The following is a 6121-nucleotide window of genomic DNA, read 5'->3' as shown; positions in this document are numbered from 1 at the left end:
TCTCATTTCAGTAAAAGTCCTGCTGGATTAATGAAAAATAAACCTCCTCCAGGCTGCACCCTTTCCCGGCCGCGAGTCTTTCCAGGCCTTGGCCCTGGTGGGTGGAACCAGCCCTTACACTGGTGCATTTTGCCTTCACACGCTTAAAACAAGAATTGAAAATAAATCTCGGAGCCCATTCTACTGCCTTTGGGGCGATCGGCCTCCCCTGTCCCTGGGGGCAGGGCTGTTCGGCCCATCCCCGGGAAGGGATCGGGGTTCAGAGGGCGAGCAGGCTGTCCTGCAGAGCGCTTGAACAGATTGGGCTTAGTTACCTCCGCCAGGAGATCTCGAAGTGGGACCTCAGACTATCCAAGGACGGGGCTCGAGCTGGAGGAAGCTCCACCATGTAGCGCGAGCTCGGGGGACAGTCAGCGCCAGGGAGCGGTGGCAAATTCAAATCCAATCTGAGGAATGATGCCCACGTGGTTAGCCAGTGGAACTCACTGCTACTGGATGGTACTGAGACCGGGGCCTCGGGAAGAGGGCTGGGAGGGTGAGCCGGACCCTGGAACGAGCCAAAGGCGGCATGAATGCTGCTGACGGTTTGGGAAGGGCTATTAACCTCGTACCGCGACGTGCCAGGGCTGAAGGGGATCTCTAGCAGAGCGCACGGTGCGAACTATGCGGGGGCAAGTTATCTCCCAGGTGGTACTGCAGGGGGTCTTACATCTTCCCCTGGGCAGGCGGAGCCGGGATGCCGGGCTAGATGGGCCTCGGCCAGGTCTGATCCCAGTTCCTCGTTTGATTGCGAATGGGTGTTTTCCTACCAGTGCAACTCTAGCTCCGGGACATTCTCCGGCTGGGTTACCCGGGGGGCTCAGCCTGGGGGCCCCCAATGGCCCCGATCCACGGATCGCATCAATTATCTTTTTACCAGCAAAATCAAGCATGGGGGGGGGGGGGGGGAGGACTGTGTAGGGTCGCTGCTCCCCCTGGTGGTGGGAAGGTGCAGCTGCCGCACTACCCTGCAGCCTGGCTGGTTTAGGGGGTCATCTTGCAGGAGAGCACCCCAAATCCAGCCCTACCCCCAGCCGCTTCCGTGCCCAGGCGGATCTGGGAGCGTGTGGCCGACGCATCTGTGAAACATGAAGGGACGCTCGCCCTTCGCAGCAGCGGGGGGTCAGAGAAGAGCCACAGGGATGATGAAAGGGTTAGGAGACAAACCTACCAACTTAAGGCTGCCCCCCCGGGCTCCTGGTGGGGAGTCAGTGCCCGGAGCCCGGGCGGCTGCTGGGCTCCCCACGGGGAGCTGGGAGCGTGGGTGCCAGCCGGGTTGGGAGCAGGGAGCCGGGACCCCAGGGGTCCCCGCAGGTAGTGGGGAGCCGGGACAGCAGCCCAGCTAGAAACAGGAGCCCAGGGCACAGCCGGGCTCTACCTGGAGCTTCTCACCTGCCCCGGGGGTTCACAGCAGGGAATCGTTTCCCGGCCGCAGCCCGGGAGCTGTGAAATGGACAAGGGCAGCCGGCAGCCCCTGGAAGTCACACAGGGTCTACAGGGACACGGCGTCACCCTAACTGCCCCGACATACGCCCTGCGCCTCTGCCGGAGGTGGTGTAATGATCTCGGTGTAGCGGGGCCCTGACAGCGGCGGGAGCACGGCCGTAGTGTGGACACCGAGGGAGTTAGTGTCCACACTACCTAACCCTGGAGTGTAGACCAGGCCTCAAATAGCCCCGTGGATTTCGGGTAACGCAGAGAGGGGGGAGGGTGGTGGGGAACAACTCAGTAATCGTGGGCTCTTCCCACGGCTGGAAGAGGGTGAGAGTTACCCATGGGCCAGGGCCAGGGCCCCGAGGGGCGGGGTGGAGGCTCCATCACTGACAGCTTGTCTAGCTGGCCGGTTTTTCCAGGCGAACCGCGCGAGTTCAGACGGATTCATTCGGGGACGGGCGACGGCCTGAGTCATGCGGGCGGGGCGAGGGAATCGGCACACGGGGCTTTGCAGCAACGGGAGCAGGTGGGGCCGCGAGAACGTCTTAGCTACAGCGCACTGGGGCGGCCCCTGCTCAGGGAAGAGGCTAAAGCCTCTCAAAGAGATAGAGAACCCCGTTGTGCCAGGCACTGCCCAGACCCCCAGCGAGATCAGGGCCCCGTCGTGCCGGGCGCTGCCCAGACTCCAACCGAGATCAGGGCCCCGTCGTGCCGGGCGCTGCCCAGACCCCGACCGCGATCAGGGCCCCGTCGTGCCGGGCGCTGCCCAGACCCCGACCGAGATCAGGGCCCCGTCGTGCCGGGCGCTGCCCAGACCCCGACCGAGATCAGGGCCCCGTCGTGCCGGGCGCTGCCCAGACCCCGACCGAGATCAGGGCCCCGTCAGGCCGGGCGCTGCCCAGACCCTGACTGAGATCAGGGCCCTGTCGTGCCAGGCGCTGCCCAGACCCCGACCGAGATCAGGGCCCCGTCGTGCCGGGCGCTGCACTGACCCTGCCTGTGATGCAGTCCCTACCCTCAAGAGCTCATACGCTGAATAGACACCTGGTGTGGAGGGGAAACTGAGGCACGGCGCGGGGACGCGACATGCCCGAGGTCAGAGGCAGAGTTTGGGTCCGGAGCCCAGGCGTCTGGACTCCCAGCTGAATGCAAAAGCCTTTGGGCCAGGCCGCCCCTCTCAGACTAGGCAGGCGGGGGAGAGCGCCCCTTGCTGTGCCCTCTGGGGACAGTCGCCCCCAAGGCCAAGGGGTCGCCCTGTCCCTCCTCCCTCGGGGTGTGTGTGAACTGGCCGCCACCCCAGTATGGGGACGGGGATTCCCAGTAGCCATGGATACAGGGACCCCCCCACACATATTCCCGGCTCTCTCCCAGGTCTGGGGGGGGTGTTATAGAGATACAGCCCCCTCCCTTGTATTCTATCCCATGTGTTCTAGCTGGTTGCTAAGCAACCTGTGGTATGGCGATGGCAACCGTAACCGGGCGATGTGGGGTGGCCACCGGCCCAGTCAGGGGGGAGGGGCTGTGTCACATCAGACCGCCCCCCTCCCCGTAAGAGAAGGATGGATGCTGTGTGAGTGCAGCCTCCTATGGGTCTGAGCTCCAGTACTGCTGCCCCCTGCAGGGGGATTCCCCTGTCCTGTCCTGGCCACTGCGTAGTGGGGGGGCCAACCGGGGGGGGGGGGGAGGGGAGCGCTCAGCCCTGGCTTTACTGTCTGTGCCAGGCATTGCCCCCCCTCCGCCCCCCGCTATGCCATAGACCAGCCATGGCCTGTCCCCCTCTTCACTCCCAACCACTCTGCAGGCCCTCCATTGCCCACAGCCCGCTCCCACGGGAGCCGTCCCCGGGCCTCAGCCGGTATGGGGACCTCTGTAATGACTGGCGGGGGGGGGCAGCACGTGGAGAGCGGCCCTAGGTGATGGAGCCCCCTGTCGGCGGTGGGTGGGGGCACCCCCCGGGGGGGGGTCTGCCTGGCGCCGGGGGGCCCTGACACCCGCTGTGCTGCAGGAGCGTGGCGGAGGAGAACGCCCGGCTGCAGGAGCTCATCGCGGAGGAGCTGGCGCAGGCCGAGCGCTGGCAGGGGCACTACGAGGGGCTGCTGGGGCGCCAGGCCCGGCTCCACGCCCTGCTGCAGGCCCAGAGGTGAGACCCCCCCCCAGCTGTGGGGTGGGGGGGCGAGGCAGGGAGCCTTGGTGGAGGAGGTACATGGGGGTGGAGCCTGTGCTGTGGTCCCTGGGGGGCAGGGAGGGCCATGCCCTGGGTGCGCCCCCCCCACCTCATGCCCCCTTGTCCCCGCAGCCTGGAGTCTCTGGAGCAGGCAGCCCGGGCGCTGCGGGACGAGGTGGAGGAGGCTCAGGGGGCCTTGCGGGAGCAGCAAGAGCAGAGCCGCCGGCGCCACGTCCACCAGCGGGTGAGAGCGCCATGGCAACCAGCGCCACGGCACCATGGGGACCCACGGCAACCAGTACCACAGCAACCGGTGCCACGGCAACCAGCGCCACGGCACCATGGGGACCCACGGCAACCAGTACCACAACAACCAGTACCACGGCAACCAGCGCCACGGCACCATGGGGACCAATGGCATAGCAACCAGGGGCCGGATTGGAGCCAGCGCCCCCTAGAGGGGAAAGGCCCCGAGCCTCATTCCCTGCCCTCCTCCCCTCAGCCAGTTCCCGGCCCTGGGGGCGATCAGAGCAGCACCCCCTAGAGGGGACAGGTCGTATATGTCAGTTCTCATTCCCAGGAGCCATCTGGTCCCCCTAGACAGGCCAGCAGCAGGGGATGTGGCAGCAGATTCTGGCGAGTGGGGTGGGGTGGCTGGGCAGGGTGGGAGCTGTGGAGGGGGGTCTGCATTAGCACAGGACTAGGAGCCAAGCCCCCACCCAAGGGATCAGTCCGTCCCCCCCCCCCGGCTTTGCAACAGCAATTTCCCCTCACCATGCAGGAAAAAGAAAACCAGAGATTGGCTGAGATCATCCAGGAGCTGGAGGGAAAGGTGAGTCTGGGGGGTGGGGAGCAGTAGTTAGAGTGGGAGGGGGGGCTGCGAGTCAGGACTCCTGGGTTCTATCCCTTGGGCCTCAGTTTCCCCATCTGGCCTTTGAGGTGCTCTGGGATCCACATCCAGCTAGGGTCATTGTTCACAACTGGGGGCCTCCCCAGTTCCTTGCGAGGGGGCGCCCTGCAGGTCCCACCCAGTCCTTCCCACCACCATTATTCCCCCCCCATCCCCCATGTGCTGAGTGGCTGCCGCTCCCCCCACAGGTCTCCAAGCAGAGAGCGTGGGAGAAGACCCACAAGCAGGCCCTGCAGCAGCTGCGGGTGCAGGGGGAGGAGCTGCAGGTGAACTGGGGGGCGGGAGGGCTGGGGTTGGGGCGCGTCACTGAGTATGGGGGACAGCAGTGCAGAGACCAACTCCCTCATGGACCCCCAGGGTGGGGAGAGCCCCTCCTCACACACCAGCCCCCCACCCCGTGATGCTCCCCCTGCACCCCACAGAGGGGGCAGCTGGGGCACCAACAAGGAGATTCCACCCCCCCCCCCCCCGCTCAGCTCCCATCTAGGGAAACTGAGTCACTGAGGTGTGCTCTGTCCGGGCGGGATGGCAGCTTCTGAACCATGGACGTCCACCCAGCGCGGGTCTGCTGGGGAATCCGGACCCCACAGGGACTATTCCTGAGGCACAAGGGAAGGTCTTGGGGGGTCTCTGACACCCCTTCCCCCCCAGCCATGGGCAGCAGCAGCTCCTGTGGTGGGCAAGGGAAGGGGAGTGGGGAACCCAACTGATGGACAGGGCTAGTGTGTGTGTTGGGGGGGGGGGGGGTTATGGGCAACCCTGTGTTTTTCCTCCCCCACCAGAGGCAACTGTGGGACATGGAGGCCAAACACCAGGCCAAGGCTGACAGGATCCGGGAGGTAAGGCTAGGCCCCAGCTCCGGGTCTCAGAACAGGCCCCTCACTCCCGACCCACAGCCCCCTGCTAGCCCAGCCCTGTGCCCCAAGCCCTGCCGGTGCCCCTCACTCCCGACCCACAGCCCCCTGCTAGCCCAGCCCTGCCCCCCCAGCCCTGCCGGTGCCCCTCACTCCTGACCCGCAGCCCCCTGCTAGCCCAGCCCTGGGCTCCCCTGCTCTGCCGGTGCCCCTCACTCCTGACCCACAGCCCCTGCTAGCCCAGCCCTGCACCCCAAGTCCTGCCGGTGCCCCTCACTCTCGACCTGCAGCCCCCTGCTAGCCCAGCCCCTCAAGTCAGTTCATGTCCCTCCCTGGAAGTCTCCTACCGCTTGGTTTGAGCAGGAGCGTGGTAGGATCACAGGGTTTTCCAGATGGGATGGGACCAAAGAATTCCCGCACATCTTGGGCCGAGGGGCTGATCTCCGGGCCCTGCCCCCTCTTCCCTCCCCCGGCCCCAGTCAGCCCCCCCACCCCGCATCCTCCTCCCTCAACCTGTGCTCCCATCACAATCACACACCCCACCTAGAACCCGCCCCCCCAACCTTCCCCCTCTGCACCCTGTTCCACCCCAGCCTGTGCTCCCTAGAACCCCCCAACCTTCCCCCTCTGCACCCTGTTCCACCCCAGCCTGTGCTCCCTAGAACCCCCCCAACCTTCCCCCTCTGCAACCTGTTCCGCCCCAGCCTGCGATCCCTAGAA

General features: G+C 65.9%; 1 long non-coding RNA gene across 1 annotated transcript; it reads left to right on the top strand.

Moving 5' to 3' along the window:
- Positions 1 to 3185: 3185 nt before the first annotated feature.
- On the top strand, positions 3186 to 5288 carry LOC135977122 (uncharacterized). Its single transcript, XR_010594474.1, has 3 exons — positions 3186 to 3613; positions 3770 to 3881; positions 4419 to 5288. It is a non-coding gene; the product is annotated as an uncharacterized LOC135977122 (long non-coding RNA).
- The last annotated feature ends 833 nt before the right edge of the window (positions 5289 to 6121 follow it).

The sequence above is a fragment of the Chrysemys picta genome, chromosome 22 (genome assembly GCF_011386835.1).
Source record: "Chrysemys picta bellii isolate R12L10 chromosome 22, ASM1138683v2, whole genome shotgun sequence".
NCBI lineage: Eukaryota > Metazoa > Chordata > Testudines > Emydidae > Chrysemys > Chrysemys picta.
This window is presented reverse-complemented; position numbering and strand designations above follow the sequence as displayed.